Below are 17,024 nucleotides of genomic sequence, written 5' to 3'. Positions count from 1 at the left end.
GGTATATCAAGTGGAAAGACCGGATTCCTCTGTGAAGCCTTGCTCCTCGGATTATGTTACCTGTTACTGTAAACTTCTGTAAGTCAATAATCACTGTCCGAAGAATTGGTGGGTAATATGACAACGCAGGTAGGCAATGCTCACCAGACCGTAACAAGGAACCGAGGGGATTGACACATACTGAACATCACATCACCACGTTTTTGCAATGCCAACTTTTAGGTCATAGGAATCCAGTGTGGTAAACACTGGGGAGAAGAGGTACACATCGCATGTCAGAACACAGGACTTCGTCCTGTCAGACAACTTCCACGTATAGCTTGCGTCATTTCGGTTCGAACGAAACGACAGAGAGAGGGGAAATTCGAACGCAAATTGTCAAAGCCTTCGATTCCTACGAGAAGGTCATGTCATCATCTCAGTATTGGGGTTCCTGCGCGTGCGGCCAATATGTGCACCAACAAACAAACGCATTAGGAACTCTATTATAACGCCGTAAGTTGTTCACCAGTTATCGATTTCTTATTCAAAATTAGTTTCATTCGTAGTATGTAGTAAAGTAAACTAGTATATTCAAACGTATATGTCTAAAACCACGATGGGCACCAAAGAAGGGGACTTGTGATTATTTTCACGATAATCTCCATTACTCTAATATGATAGAAATATATTACATAAATTTCGAAGCCAACTATGTACTTTGGCATCATCATCTAATTTAATTCGTATTGTGTTAAATTATATAATAATAATGAAACCTTTCTATATGCATCAGTATAATGTGTTATCACACAATAGCCTAGTAAATGTACAACGGTTTCAAGTACTTCAGTGCGAACCTGGGACAACGACATCGTTCAGAGCACAAAATTACAGAATGATGATATTAAATCAGCCCACCGGTATAGAGAGAGAGAGAAAGTTGACACGCGTAATGAAATTACATTACGAAGCCGTGAGAGAGGATTAACAATACTGGCTATTTCTGACTTTTGTGAGGTTAGTGGGGCCCTTAAAAGGGCCGTTTTACGGAGAAGGGGCTTAAGCCTTCTTCTCGGTTTTCTTCGGGAGGAGAACCGCCTGGATGTTGGGCAACACACCACCCTGGGCGATGGTGACGCCGGACAGGAGTTTGTTCAGCTCCTCGTCGTTGCGAATGGCGAGCTGTAAGTGACGAGGAATGATCCTAGTCTTCTTGTTGTCACGAGCTGCGTTGCCAGCCAACTCGAGAACTTCGGCCGCCAGGTACTCCATCACCGCGGCCAGGTAGACTGGCGCACCGGCACCAACTCGCTCTGCGTAATTGCCCTTACGCAAAAGACGGTGGATACGGCCTACCGGGAACTGCAACCCAGCACGGCTGGATCGAGACTTTGACTTTCCCTTCACCTTGCCTCCCTTTCCACGACCCGACATGATGCTACTCCTACTTGCAGCTGTTTAACTACAAGAACGACGCCTCGCCCGGTGTCTGAGTTGATTGCTGGCAGAGCCAGCGGTCGTTTTAGGGTCTTACATTACAATGCCCTCTTCGACCGTGAGTGCTTGTGAGTGCAGTGTTATTAGAATGTTGGATATTTAGGGCTTTTATGAGATTGAGGTTGAGACGTGGAAAGAAGACAGGTGGGTAGAAAGTAAGAAAGAAGATTTAAGAAGCAGATTTTAAGTTCTGATTTGTTGTTATTTGAGGAGTAACCATGAACTATTTGTGATGTAAATTATTTACTGGGCTTGCGTGAATTTTGAATGTATTTATTTATTGTTTAGTTATTCAACGGTAGCTATCATGCATCACTAAGCAGTGGTGAGGGCAGTCACAATTTGTTTATATTGTTGTTATCCTTGTGTTTGGGCGTTGGCATTTTGACTTCAGCTATCCAGCAGTCGGAGTGATGTTCGCTGGTACGTTATGTTGTGGGTGGGGTGTTTGATTTCGATTTCCTCTCGTTGTAGATGAAGGTGGATTATTAATTGTATGTGTCGGGTTCTGGTCCATGACATATATGTGTATTCCTCAACGATGGCATTCTTGTGGAGTATTTATGGGAAACAGGCCGCGAATTTGCCGATTCCGGGAGACGAGGGGTGTTGTAGAGAGGGAGAGAGGGGGGGGAGAGTTTAATAGTTATTTTGTGGATTGAAGTGATCTTGATAGGCTTGTAGGAGTTTTTCAATGGTTGTGTTCTTATTGGTGTGTGGAGGATTGTTAAACATATGTTGTGTGTATGAGCGACGTAGTGCGAAGTGTGTGTATTTAGTGACTGTTCGGATTAGGTGTGTGGAGAGTGGTTTCGTTTTAGTGTGGATGTATACTGTGTCGTTTCTGGTATGTTTGGGTAGTCGAAATATCTGGCGCAATAATTTCCTTTCACGGGACTCAAATTTCTTTTGTGTTGAGGGTGAAGATTGCAGTAGAAAATAGGAGGAGTAGGTGCACTGGGATCGAACCAGTGCTTTATATAGGTGTAGTAATGTGTTGGCGTGGCAGCCTTGTCTTCTAATGCCGCTTAGGTAGCTTACTGCTTTAGTGGCTTTGTTGTATTTGTCCCATATTGTTTGCGCTATTGTGGTCCAAGAGAGTTTTGATGTGAGTGGAATGCCTAGATATGTTACTTTGTGTTGGAGTGGTATTAATGCTTGTCCGATGGTAATGTGTTGTCTGTTTGTGATTCGTGATTTTAAAGAAGGGCGGAAGACACAGGTTTGGGTTTTTTCGGTGTTGATGGTAATTCTCCAGGTGTTGGCCCACTCAGTGTACTGTCTCAGGGCGTTGTCTATTAGTACCCTGGCGGATCGTAAGCGGGGATGGGTGACCCAGAATGCCACATCGTCAGCAAACTGTGCCAGGCCCACTTGATTGTTGTTGGGTTGGGGGATGTCAGATACATATATGTTATAGAGCAGGGGGGAAATCACGCTGCCCTGGGGAACTCCTGCTTCGATTTGGAAGGTGCGGGACAGATCTTGTCTGCCAAGACGCACCTGGCCAGATCGGTTTTTCAGGAAGCTGGAGATCCAGCGTGTTATTTCGTGCGGAAATTCCATGTTTGTTAGTTTATATCGCAAGGCGTCCAGCCATACTGTGTCAAAGGCTCGTCTGGCGTCGAGCGCTACCATGATTGAGTAATGTCGTTTAGAGTAGGCCTCCTCAATGGGGGTAAGTACCCGTATCAGCTGATCAGTCGGCTGGACTCCCGGTCTGAAGCCCGCCTGAGAATCGGGAATCATATTTCGGTCGCGCAGGTAAACCTGCAAGCGTGAAACGAGTACTTTCTCCATTAACTTGGCAATAGTCGGGGTGAGGCTTATGGGTCGGTAGTTGGCGGGGTCTGAGGCGTCTTTACCAGGTTTTGGAAATAGAATTATGTGTGAATGTCTCCAGCGTGTTGGAGCGTGTCCAAGTTTCAAAGAGAGGGTGAAAAGCCCAGCAAGAAAATTAAGGGCTGTCGGCGGGAGTTGTTTAAGTGTTTGGTATGTGATACCATCAGGTCCTGGTGCTGAGTTCTTGCATGTTTGAAGGGCAAGTGAGATGTCTAGTATGGTGATGTCATCAATGATGGGGTCGTCGGTTGATCGTGGTGCTGGTGCTGGGAGTGGATTATAGAGGATAGGATGGTTAGTGATATGATCTGTGATGAAATGGTAATGATCTTGGTCGAAGTCTGGATGTATAGGTATTGTGTGCGTGTTGGATAGAAACTGCCGGAAGACTTCCAGTTTGCCTGGTGTGTCAATAATCGTTTGTTGTCTGTAGCGTAATGGGTGGGAAGTATATTGGTACTTGCCCCTAATACGCTTTATGGTTTCCCAAAATCGCTTGGGAGCGTTTAGTCTGTCTTTGTCGACTTTCTGAATGAATTTGTCCCATCGTCGCGTCTCGTATCTCTGTATAGCGTCTTTGACATCTTCTTGCAGTGAGCGGTAGAGGCGTCTGTCTTCATCTTCATGGGTGCGCATGTAGAGTCTGTGTGCTGCTCTTTTTGTCTTTATGATTTTTAAGATGTCTGGAGGTAATGCACGGCGACGGTCAGTGGTATATCGTTTTTGTGGTATTGAGTCTTGAATAGCTTCATTAAGCACCTGTACAAACAAAGTCTCTGCGGTGTCTAAGTCTTCGTGTTTCGTGATTGGAAAATGAGGGAGTGATTTAGATATGTAATCTTTGAATTTCTGCCAATCAGCGTTACGATAATCTCGCATGTATATAGCTTCGTTCACGGGTTGAGAGCGGTAAAAGGGGCAGGCAAGTTTTATTAGTATGGGTGCGTGGTCTGAATTTAGAGGGGGAAGGACTAAAGTATTGATGAGTCGGTTATGTAATCTGGGAGAGATGAATATTTTATCAGGAGTTGTAAATTGTTGAGTAGGAGTTGGTAGGCGTGTGGGGGCAGGGAGTGGAACTTGTACTAGGTTGAGACTGGGTAAGAGCGTCACTAGGTGGTTGCCTTTGGTGTTCCGATTGTTATCATGGAGGAAGGGGTGGTGGGCGTTGATATCTGTGGTGATTATGACATTTGGAAGGGTGTGAAGGTAACGCAGGAGTGTGGATGGGAGTGGATTGGCTGGCGGAGAGTAGAAAGAAGCCACATGCATGCGAGAATTACCTATGTGGATTTGAATTATTACACATTCTTGGTCGTCGAGGTGGAGGGGTAGGGGAATTTGAGTTGTTGTCAAGTTTTTGTTAGTCATAATCATAACTCCTCCTCCTATCGTAGGTCTGTCGCGTCGATATATAGTGAAGTCTCTCATAGTAAAGCGGTCTTTGTCTCGAAGGTGGGTTTCATTTAAACATATAATTTCAGGTTTTTGCTCTTGGATGAGGTGAGTGAGTTCCGTTCTGTTGTTATACAGGTGTCTAATATTGCAATGAATTATCGTGATGTCATGTCGAAGTAGGATGGACGCCATTATAGTGGTATTAGGTTGTTGGTGAGAGGCTGTTTGTGGTGTCTAGGTGCCGTGAATTTCCTGAGGGGCAGGGTAGGGGCCCACGGTAACCTTCACTTTTACGCCAACGTCAATAATCGACAGCGGACCAATCGTAAAGTCACAAACGTTTGCGCTGTTTCTATTGGCTCGCACTGGGAAGGCAGTACGGCATTGTCCCTGCGACTTAAATATTTTTCTCCCTCCGGGCTCATCATCAGACGAGCACCATGCCCCCCAAAGCTTCCGGAAAGGCTGCCAAGAAGGCCGGCAAGGCCCAGAAGAATATTTCGAAGGGCGATAAGAAGAAGAAGCGCAAGAGGAAGGAGAGCTACGCCATTTACATCTACAAGGTTCTGAAACAAGTTCACCCAGACACGGGAATCAGTTCAAAGGCTATGAGCATCATGAACAGCTTCGTTAACGACATCTTCGAGCGCATCGCCGCGGAAGCTTCGCGGCTCGCGCATTACAACAAGCGGTCGACCATCACCAGTCGGGAGATCCAGACAGCCGTCCGTCTCCTGCTACCCGGTGAGCTGGCCAAGCACGCCGTCAGTGAAGGGACCAAGGCCGTCACAAAATACACTAGTTCCAAGTAAGCGGGAGTGCTTGCTAGGGAATCAGCAACCGGCCCTTTTAAGGGCCACAAGTTATTCATAACAGAGTAGATGAATGAAGAACAACAGCGGTTCCCACCGAGTGAAAATTTAAATAATCACCCCGATAACACTTCTAGGATAGATAATACATTATAGGCAGTCCATGGGAGACTTGGATCCACGAGGCAAATTCGTTTCCTTAATAGTTTCGTACGACTTATATGAGAGCGCGGTGTCATTCCTACTCACTTGGCAGCATTAATTGTTGAGGGAAAACAACTTAGAAGGTAACTTGTCGACCGCGGGCATAATCCTTCCGCAGGCCACTACTGAGAATCTGTGGACATACGGGTAATCTATCTTTATTGAAACTCGGGTTCATAACATACGACTGATACTTTATATATCTGTCACGTAATCCATCAAGAGACAAATGTCCCCCCCCCCCCTAGTCAGTAGCGAGCTTCAGTCCATTCGTAGTAGCCGCCGGTGCAAGAAGTGAATTGAAGTTTGTGTGAAGTTCCGTAGTATGGCATGAAAATGATGTCGAAAATCCGACTACAGTTCCACAACCATGTGGTTGAAAGGAGGCTCCGCTGTTGAACAACAATCCACCTGTGGCTTAACTTAGAATGCCGACTAGCTGTTTTATTAATCCCGTGTCAATCCAGCAGTGTGTGACGTTGAAACGTAACCAAACTGCCGTTGATAGATAGATTTATCATCTATCCCAATGACATCCAACGAGCTTGGTAATTTAGGTACAGAGTCTAAGCAGGCAGTTTACGTGTGTGTGTGAGCGAGTGCAGGTTTTATCGAGTGCACCCCAATCCCATCGTCCTCAAGTGCCTACAGATTACGCAGTTTCATCGGCAACGGCCATACCATGTTGAAAATACCGGTTCTCGTCCGATCACCGAAGTCAAGCAACATTGGGCGTGGTCAGTACTTGGATGGGTGACCGCTTGGGAACACCACGTGCCGTTGGCGATTTTTTTTTTTACGTCACTATTTCCAGCGTGTTCTAATAAGACTTATGGGATATTATGTTCCCTTCCCTATTCCAGCTATAGCTTGGATGATGACGCCGCTGCATAATTGTAGAGTAATTGATAATTCTTAAGTACTTGCAGCTCCGTATTGAAACTTATGACTGGTAGCATATTCATATGAGACGGTTCACTTCTCTGCGTTTTCTCGAAGAAGGGAATATGTATTCAGGGGATTGTGAACGTACCTCGCGCTCTCCCTAGAAGTTAGAGACATTTTAGGTAAAGAATGTAATATACTGTACATATATGGCTAATTAAAATCCCATTAGTTACTACATTTCAGTGGGTAGTACAAATTCCATAATGAAAATATCTCTGTCCTAGTAGTTGTATCCTTTAAAGAAGCTCGTTGTTTTCCCATGATGAAGGGCAGAACTTGGTCGGTAGAAATTTAAACAGACTGCATTATCAGACCAGGCGTTATTTCAATATCAGCGTTTAGTTTAGGAAATATAGCAATAGCGGAGTTGGGAGAAGTAGTTATAGCATGTACAGTAAGTATAAACAGTTCGCTGTACTGTACAGTGAATATAAATATTTGAATGTACGATGGCAAAACATCAGACATACAGTACGTAGCTCACATATCTTAAAAAATAAATAAATAAAAATAAAGAAGACATTCTGAGGAGTGAGTGGAAAGTGCATATTATAATGAATATTTTTAACTCTCAGTTGACATTGAGAGAGAAAGCCATGCATCGGGGAACCGGTGACTGTTTTTGCGTTACCTTCTGCTATTGGCGTTGTTGGTTAGTAACGAATGAAAGAGGTAGGACGCGGAATCAAATGTCAAAAAACGATAGGGAAATAATAGTAACTGGTTGTATTTCGATCGAGCTCGGCGTGCTGATTCACCAGTGGGGTGTTTCACAAAGTTTACAATCTTTGGAAATTGTGAACTCTGTTTGTAAACTTCTGTTTCACAATCTTTGTTTGTAAAGGTGGACTGTACAAAGGAAATCAAATCTTTACGAATGAAATTTTGCGCTCTTTACAAGTGATATGTTTGTTTCACAACGAAGGAGTAATTTTACAAACGTGTAAACTAAACTTTACTAGTGAAGTTAGCACATTTTCTACAGTAGCCCTGTTGAAATAGCTTCTAATTGTGAATGAAAAAAATAAACACATATGTATAAAATCAATTTTATAGTAACAGGGTACCATTAAGAATTACACTGAAGCAGTTGTGATGTTATTGAGTAGTTCTAGCGACTCAGACGAAGATTTTGCATTTAGGCCTAACGTAGAATTTTCCGGCCACGTTCGTATCATTGTACGAATATTAATGAAAGGTTTCGAATGAATCCCGCGCTATACTTCAGAATACCGCGTTAGTTCTTATATACGAGGAACGTATTTAATAAATACTCGCACTTAAAGAAGAAAAACTTTGCACCGAAAACCAATCACTTAATAATGCAATGTCGGCATTACTTACGCAGTATTCTGAAGTCGTTCCGAATCCCATTTCGCTGTAATCTCTCCTACAAGATATGGGACATCACATGCAACATCTGAAAGGGAAAAGTGGTGCCCTAACCACAAAGCGAGAACTGCATTGGTTGCATAGTAGCTCTCAGTTCCCTGCGTTAGCAGATAAGAACGGAATTTATAAGATTACAGTGTGCAAAAGTTCACACATGGTAGTTGATGTTGTTACAAGATTGAAAAAACTCGAGGCGGGTTATTGATCACCGAATGTGCTTACTCGGGCAAAGGATTTTTATGCTCCTCCTGCTGGGTTCCCTAATGTTGGCGAGGTTATGGATGAAACAATAAAATATACTGATGGACCAGCAGAGAGCGAAGTTGATTTTAATGGATGGACATGTTAGCTGCTCTATCAACTGCATATAACTACGTGGGTCAAATCCATTATTTATCAATTATTTGAATGAATTTCGCGCTAACTTTCGTCAGTTAAGTCGTAGGCTAATTAATGCATTGGTATGCTCGACCAATTGCATGCCGCGAAACTCCGTTGTCGCCGATGTAGCAAAATCTAAATAAAATATATATAAAAAAATATAAACATGTCCATCGATAGTTCTAAAATTACAGCTACTTTACCTCTGATCCTTAGTGATTTTTGTAAACTGTCGTTGGCGATTTTGTTCAACCAATTATGCGTATTTGTAAGTTTGTTTCGCCGATTTTGTAAAGTTCGTTAAAACATACAAGTGAATAAGATTGCATTGTGAAACACAGTTAACAAGCATATGTAATATTTCCGTTGTTAATTGTATATTGTTAATTTGTAATTTGTTAGCGTTGTGAAACATGCCCCCATTTACCTTTAGAGGTAATATCTACATTAATATTTAGTTAAAATTTAAAGAAATTTTAAACGAATGGAAGCTGCATTTTAATTCACCCCAAATTACTATGTTCCCTTTCAGATTATCAGCTGTTGTTGTTGTTGTCGTTGTTGTATTGTAAGTTCTCACTTATTGTTAGCTAGCCGTACCCGTTCGCTCCGCTCCACCTGTTAGAAATAAATATAAAGTAATTACATAATTAAAATAGGACGACTGATCCATGGAACAACTTTTACAACAGCGCAAGATAATCTGCTTCGCATATTACCCAATTTTTTTTTAGCACTGCATTTATTGCATATATATTTTATGTATTTTAACACGATTCAATTGAGCATAGTTAAAATATGAATTATTAAAATAATGGATTGCCAAGCTAAAGTACTATTACTGCATACTAAATCAATACACTCTCGTTGTTCGTTAATTCTCTGAGATTAAAATGCGTGTACATAAATATTATTTTAAGAAATACAGAAAACGAATGTACAAAATAGCCTATCAAATTTTCTGTGCATAAGAAGCTATTTTAATCTTACCTGTCCTCGATTTACTCAGACGTTACTGTAATAACATTATAGCATTATGTCCATCTAGAGAAACTACAGTTTCCAATGGTGAAATAATAACTAATTATACAAATCAGTTAATTTACGAGCTTGTGATATTACTTCATACAAACACAGAAACATTCCCTGTAGGCTATGTTTAATAGCTTTCGATTGTTTGTTGATGTCCAAGGCCCCTGTTTCGATTGTTGTTGTCCAAGGCCCCTTATAGACGAAGTCATTTGTTCTTAATTCATTGCACCGTCTTAGATAGCGTTATTTTAATTTTAAAACTCATTTATCTCATTAAATATCAGTCCTATCAAAATGTTGTAAAAAAATAAAACTTAACGGAAATCATTTTTAAAGGAACATCTGTTATGTAACATTTTTTCTCAAATATCAATAATAAGCGAGATATTTCGATTTATTTAATTAAGGCCCCCTTATAACCCCCCTTTTAAATAAAGTATTTCGAATGCCATATAGCCTAAAATCTAAGTTACAACAAACTTAATTTATATTCCAGTTTTCATATAAATCGGTTCAGCCATTATCGCGTGAAAAGGTAACAAACATACAGACAGACATACAAACAAAATTTTCAAAAATGCGATTTTCGGTTTCAGGGTGGTTAATTATATATGTTAGGACCAATTACTTTTGGAAAATCGAAACTTACCAGAAAAATTTCGGCTACAGATTTATTATTAGTATAGATAGTACGAGATACGACCGCAATTTTGTACGACTAGTGTAATGAAGGAATGCAAAAAATTATTTTGGAACTTTGCAATGTTAGTCTATCATTAAAATAAAATTAAATCTTAATTCGTCCCTTTTGCAGGAGTCTTCTTCATCCAGTATGTTGTTGGCTGATATGGAGGAGGAGGGGGGGGGGACATGCTCTAAAGGGATAAAATTTGCTTAGCAAATCGATATGGTGACTAACGCTTGCAATGCGTCATAGCTATAATTGTACTGCGCGGTAATTTCAGAGTAATAAGAGTTCAGTTCAGGGATCTGCTAATTTCTTCATATTGTGTTCGGCAATGGAATAGTACCGCAGTAGCATTAAGAGGTTTTTATAATTTGAACTGATATGTGCAGGTATATTGACCCCCCCCCTCCCACCGCTGGCCGACGCGGACTGCAATGACAACAGTAAGCCACACGTCATACGTAAGCCTTTCTTCTTCTTCTTCTTCTTTGCTCGCCTGGCAAATACAGTCTTGGATTTCACATATTCAATTTTTCACAGTCCCAACTCCCTTGCATGGACGTGTTTTCACGTACCTTTAAAGTTTCTCCTCTCATTCATTCAGTCTATTCGCAAGCCTGAGGGTTTTCCGTGGTTTTCCCTAAGGAGCTAAGACAAATGTAGGGATGAGCCCAGAAAGAAAAGGGCATTCACTTCCTTAGACCCTGGTAACTGCTCTTTCTAGAGGAAGGAGGAGGAGAAAGAAACCCCCCCACCCCCACCGACGTGGACTGCAATGACAACAGTAAGCAACACGTTATATGTAAAGCCTTTATTATTATTATTATTATTATTATTATTATTATTATTATTATTATTATTATTATTATTATTATTATTTACAATGGGACTAAAGGTGGTGTAGATACACTATGTCAAATGTGCCACAATCTTTCCTGCAATAGAAAGACGAGGCGCTGGCCACTAGCAATATTTTACAACATGCTAAATATTGCAAGTATAAATTCATGGATAATTTATAGTTAGAAGAACTCAGAAAACAATATCAAGAAAACAATTCATTTTCCAATTGTGTGAAGAGCTGACAAAACCGTGGATGCAGCACCGCTTTGCACGTCCTACTTTACACCGATCTCTGCGGGCAACAATTGAAGAACATCTGAACATTGCTGTGCAACAACAATGCCAGGTAATGCAGCCAGATGGTGAACGTACTGTTTGCTATAAATGTCCTGCAAAGAAGAGGAGAATGATGACAACATTTTGTGGACTTTGCAAAAAGGGGTTCTGCAGAGAACATCGCGCTGTTGTTTGCACTAATTGTAAATAGGACAATAACATGAACGTAAAGACTTTATGACAAACTTAAAATTAAATGAACACTAATGGCTACGAAATGTGTAAAAGTTGTTAAATGTGTGATATTGAGTTGATTTCAGTTAATTAAAATGTGAGTAGTAAAAATTACGAATGCTTACCTTTAACATGAGTACAGTGATGATTACCTGTCTAGGGTTAAGTAGTCGCGTGGTGAGTTTAGGAATTCCCAGACCACCTCTAAGATTGTTTAAAATAAAGGTATTGTAATCGTACGTTTCTGTCTTTTGTCAATAGTAACGTTGACCTTTCTTTTTCGAGAAAACAAAATCTGTTGTACAGTTAAAGGTACTGAAATAGTAAGAAATTTTCTGAAATCCCCCACGCGTTTGCAAGTGTAAGTCTCTGTTGTAACCTGTTGATTTACGAGAGACTGTGTGTGCTTTCGTACAGTGTTTCTAAAATGTGCAGTAACGAGTCAGAAATCATTGGAATGTAGTGTAGGTGTGTTTGTTATAACCGGGAATCAATCCGCAGTACTTGACCAATCAACTACGGGAAATATCAGAAAAATTGGCAGGAGTTAGCAAGAAAAACAAAGGTAAAATATCACGTGAACGAGCACCGATACCGAGCACTATGTACAATATACCCTAGAGAAAAAGACAAGAAAACAAAAGTCAACCGCTGCAAGTGTTACGAAGTGGTGTGTGAAACATATAATGAAGAATGTCTGCGGGAAGCGCATCTAGTGAGATAAAGGGTGAAATGGAGGATTCTGCTAAAAATAAAGAAAGGAAGAAAAATGTTTACAGTTAATACAAGTATTGTTTTCTCTTGTGGGTTTATGTTTAGTATAATAGATGTGTGTGTGTGTGTGTGTGTGTGTGTGTGTGTGTGTGTGTGAAAAAAGTGAAAAAAATAACAGGTCTGTAATAATAATAGTTAATAATTCTGTAGTTCACTGCAAAAACTGTATAGCCATAAAAGGACAGATGATAATAACGTTGTTATCTTATTCTTGCTGCTGTGTAAGCCTAAGTTTCCACGTGAGGGATAGAAGAGACATGACAACATATAGCATTACAATTTGTTTAATGTGTATAAATTTCTTTAATACTGATTTTTCTCAGAACAAGCTGTGTGAGGGTTAAAGAGTTCTTGCACTGAAGCTCAGAATTATTATTATTATTATTATTATTATTATTATTATTATTATTATTATTATTATTATTATTATTATTATTATTGTGTGAAGAGTTGTATCGGAAGTGCTTTATAGACTAAATTAATAATTTCTATCTTAACTGAAATATTTACATTATATTTCACACAGTATAGTTACAGGTAGCATAAATTCAGATAATGGTTTTTATATGGGAATCTACTTCTTGTGTTTAGAGGCTACATTTATACAGAGTTAATAATTTCTCCCCTATGTAACATATTTCCATGAAATTTTATACGCATCTATGCAAAAACGAATTATGCTCGTGTAATTAGGGAATTAGGGAAAAATTAGTTTTTCTGATAATTTTTAATGTTTTAATAGAAATTATGCTCCTAAAAGATGACTAGCCTGCCATATTTTTCGCAGTTGGTAACAAAATGCTAGATTCATGGATATACTCCATAATTTAGTTGTTCATTATATGTTCAAGAAGTGTTGAATTTTTCTTGGAGAAATTAAGCTCCTTCATCCAGACTCTGAAAAGTGGCTGCTGTCGAATTCGTAAAGCGCCACCAAGAGATGAATATAACATCTAAGTTTGCAGGATGTAGCAGCTAAATTTTAAGCCGTATAGAGTTTAATATTTGATTAATGTGTGGGTAGAAGAATTGAAAGTTAACTCAGGTTTACTTGTAATGCACAGCCTGTTAAATATGTCGTAAAAAAAAAAAAAAAAAAAAAAAACTAGTTGCACAAATCTCAGTAAACGTGCCAATTAAATGAATGCTAACGTATTATAGATTGCTTTTCGCGTATTAAATGAAAGTACACATCTTGTCCTATGACCTCCATAAGGGAAGGTTTAACAGTATAAAACAGCCACTGACCCCACGAACAAAAATCAACTGAAGAGCGTGACTTTAAAAAAAAAACTCATGTTTTGTCCCACCTCTTACTGATATTGATGTTTTGTATGCTGTTGTGCACAATGCCTAGCTTTTGTTTAAGCCTAGATATTACTTAAACTTCGGTTATGATGAAGTTGATTTTCTTACATAGTTTTGCGTTCTGGACAACTGTGCGCCGGCATCTCTCGGAACATCCGAGATCAGGTCCCTATCCCCTCCACCGCAAAGTCAAATAGCGTCTGTCACTTGATTTTGAATATTAAACAAACATACCATCACGGCATTTCCGTTATGGCATCTGGTGTCATCAATAAGCTACAAATAAAGGAAAGAAAGAAAGAAAGAAAGAAAGAAAGAAAGAAAGAAAGAAAGAAAGAAAGTAGCACAGTCACTGTCCTGAACAAGGTACGCAAGTATTATTTTAATTAATGCGTATCGCCTACCAGCCGCCGAAACTATTCGACAGGAGAGTGAATATCCTACACGGTCCTGTAAAAATGTTCTGAATACACTAAATGACGTGTAATTTTTTTTCTATTATTAGGACAATTGAACGTGTCATTGCTCCTGCGGGTTGCTTTGTTTCACACCACAGAGAATTCAGGTTCTCAACCCCCCGGGATTCTAGAGATAAGAGAGCGATGAGGTTAAAGGAGTAGGCGTTTGTTCGTGTTTTTGTTTTTACTTTAGAAAAATTGCGAAACGTGACGCAATAGCGATAAGTTTTATGAACAAGTTTGCTGAATCGACCAATTGAAGGTAATTTATATTTTGCTAAAGAAGAGAGGAGATTAATGAAATCAGTTATTGTAATAATCGTAGTAGATTGAAGGAATTGTTTGTATTCAAACTCCTTTTTGAAATAAGCTGCTCGGATGCTTATCAGGGTGACGGTTATAAATGTTATCGTAATACCCACCCGAGGTCACAAAGGTCACAGTCTTCCGCTTGTCCTTTCCTAAGCAGACCACGTCTGTACTATCGAAAATAATGAGTCACAGTTATAGTTTCGTGAAAGTAAAAAATGTTAGATAGGAGACAAGTAGCTACTCTTATACAATCATAATCACATTTTGTATCCAATATAGTATAAACGAGCTACATGTAAGTACTGTGTAAAGTTTCATTAAAACAATATATTATATATGAGACAAGTCACTAATTTTTGTCAAAACGCATCGTCTATAAAGGGGTAGTTTCTCCTCTTATACAGTAGTGACTATAGTGCGAAGTTTCATGGAAATATGTCACATTTTTAGTCCAGCTAGATTTGCTTTCTGGACCACTTTGAGCCTTGGCGCTTGTGATCGGTCGGACGGAGGATCACTCGTCCCGGCGGCGTTAACCCTTAATTTGGTAAATATATATAATGTGCAATATTATAGAACTGTGAAATTTTTTTTTAATTTTCCTAAGAAACTTTGTTATCCATCGTTCTATTAAAAAATTGTTTATTAACCTATAGGATACATTGCGATATTTGTCAAACAGGCTGTGGGAAAATGCTGATACGGTGAGGAATGGAAAGGGAGAAACCATTTATATTATTGAGGTGACCTTGAACTGAGGGTAGTAGGAACGAGACCTGGAGTACGGTACAACCGGCTCTTCCGAGAAATAACTAGTGGCCCTGAAAAGGGCCTTTTTGCGGGCAGGAGTACCTTTGTTAATTCAAGCCCTCTCGCCGCGGATGCGCCTAGCCAGCTGAATATCCTTGGGCATAATGGTCACGCGCTTGGCGTGGATGGCGCAAAGGTTGGTATCCTCGAAGAGACCGACGAGGTATGCCTCGCTTGCCTCCTGCAAGGCCATTACGGCTGAGCTCTGGAAACGGAGGTCGGTTTTGAAATCCTGAGCGATTTCACGCACCAAGCGCTGGAAAGGCAGCTTGCGGATGAGGAGCTCGGTGCTCTTCTGGTAACGACGGATCTCGCGAAGAGCAACTGTACCAGGGCGGTATCGATGGGGTTTCTTCACGCCTCCAGTAGCCGGTGCGCTCTTCCTAGCGGCCTTCGTTGCCAGCTGCTTTCGTGGAGCCTTGCCTCCCGTGGACTTACGCGCAGTTTGCTTCGTACGTGCCATCGCTTACTCCTTAGTCCTCGCAACCCAAGTTGACGCAATACAGTCGCCCCCGCTGCCCCCAAGAGGGGTATTTATGTCTTCGCCCGTTGAGAAGCCACGCCCCTTCCGTAATGTGATTGGTCCGCGGGTTTTAGTATATAAACCAAAAAATGACCCGCCGTCGAGATCACTTTTAACCTTCGTCACACGAGCAACATGACTGGACGCGGCAAGGGAGGCAAGGGTCTTGGCAAAGGTGGAGCGAAGCGCCACAGGAAGGTTCTCCGAGATAATATTCAGGGCATCACGAAGCCGGCCATTCGTCGTCTCGCCCGACGTGGAGGCGTAAAGCGTATCTCCGGCCTCATCTACGAGGAGACGAGAGGTGTTCTCAAGGTCTTTCTGGAGAACGTAATCCGTGACGCTGTAACATACACCGAGCACGCGAAGCGGAAGACAGTCACGGCCATGGACGTGGTATACGCCTTGAAGAGGCAGGGGAGGACTCTCTACGGGTTCGGCGGTTAGACTGCCTACACACGTCTGCTGCCGAATCCGTCGGCAAAACGGCCCTTTTCAGGGCCATAAAATCCGTCTAAAAAGGGCAGTAGTTGTCGAGATTAATTTAATTCACCTTTACTGTGTGACCACTAGCTCAACAGGCCAGTGCGGAAAACAGAACTTATTTCGTAGGGGCACTTCAGTATCAGCAAAAGACGTTGTAAGAAATGCCTCTCCGTTTTTCAAATGGGTCTGACCCCAACGCTTGGTATATCAAGTGGAAAGACCGGTTCCTCTGTGAAGCCTTGCTCCTCGGATTATGTTACCTGTTACTGTAAACTTCTGTAAGTCAATAATCACTGTCCGAAGAATTGGTGGGTAATATGACAACGCAGGTAGGCAATGCTCACCAGACCGTAACAAGGAACCGAGGGGATTGACACATACTGAACATCACATCACCACGTTTTTGCAATGCCAACTTTTAGGTCATAGGAATCCAGTGTGGTAAACACTGGGGAGAAGAGGTACACATCGCATGTCAGAACCAGGACTTCGTCCTGTCAGACAACTTCCACGTATAGCTTGCGTCATTTCGGTTCGAACGAAACGACAGAGAGAGGGGAAATTCGAACGCAAATTGTCAAAGCCTTCGATTCCTACGAGAAGGTCATGTCATCATCTCAGTATTGGGGTTCCTGCGCGTGCGGCCAATATGTGCACCAACAAACAAACGCATTAGGAACTCTATTATAACGCCGTAAGTTGTTCACCAGTTATCGATTTCTTATTCAAAATTAGTTTCATTCGTAGTATGTAGTAAAGTAAACTAGTATATTCAAACGTATATGTCTAAAACCACGATGGGCACCAAAGAAGGGGACTTGTGA

The 17,024-nt window shown here is 41.0% G+C and overlaps 1 non-coding gene across 1 annotated transcript; it reads left to right on the top strand.

The window, feature by feature from the left end:
- The first annotated feature begins 6,402 nt into the window (after positions 1-6,402).
- On the top strand, positions 6,403-6,521 carry LOC138693937 (5S ribosomal RNA). Its single transcript, XR_011330621.1, has one exon. It is a non-coding gene; the product is annotated as a 5S ribosomal RNA (ribosomal RNA).
- The last annotated feature ends 10,503 nt before the right edge of the window (positions 6,522-17,024 follow it).

The sequence above is a fragment of the Periplaneta americana genome, unplaced genomic scaffold (genome assembly GCF_040183065.1).
Source record: "Periplaneta americana isolate PAMFEO1 unplaced genomic scaffold, P.americana_PAMFEO1_priV1 scaffold_24, whole genome shotgun sequence".
Classification (NCBI taxonomy): domain Eukaryota; kingdom Metazoa; phylum Arthropoda; class Insecta; order Blattodea; family Blattidae; genus Periplaneta; species Periplaneta americana.
Note: the sequence above shows the minus strand (reverse complement) of the source record. Positions and strands in the feature narration are given on the sequence as shown.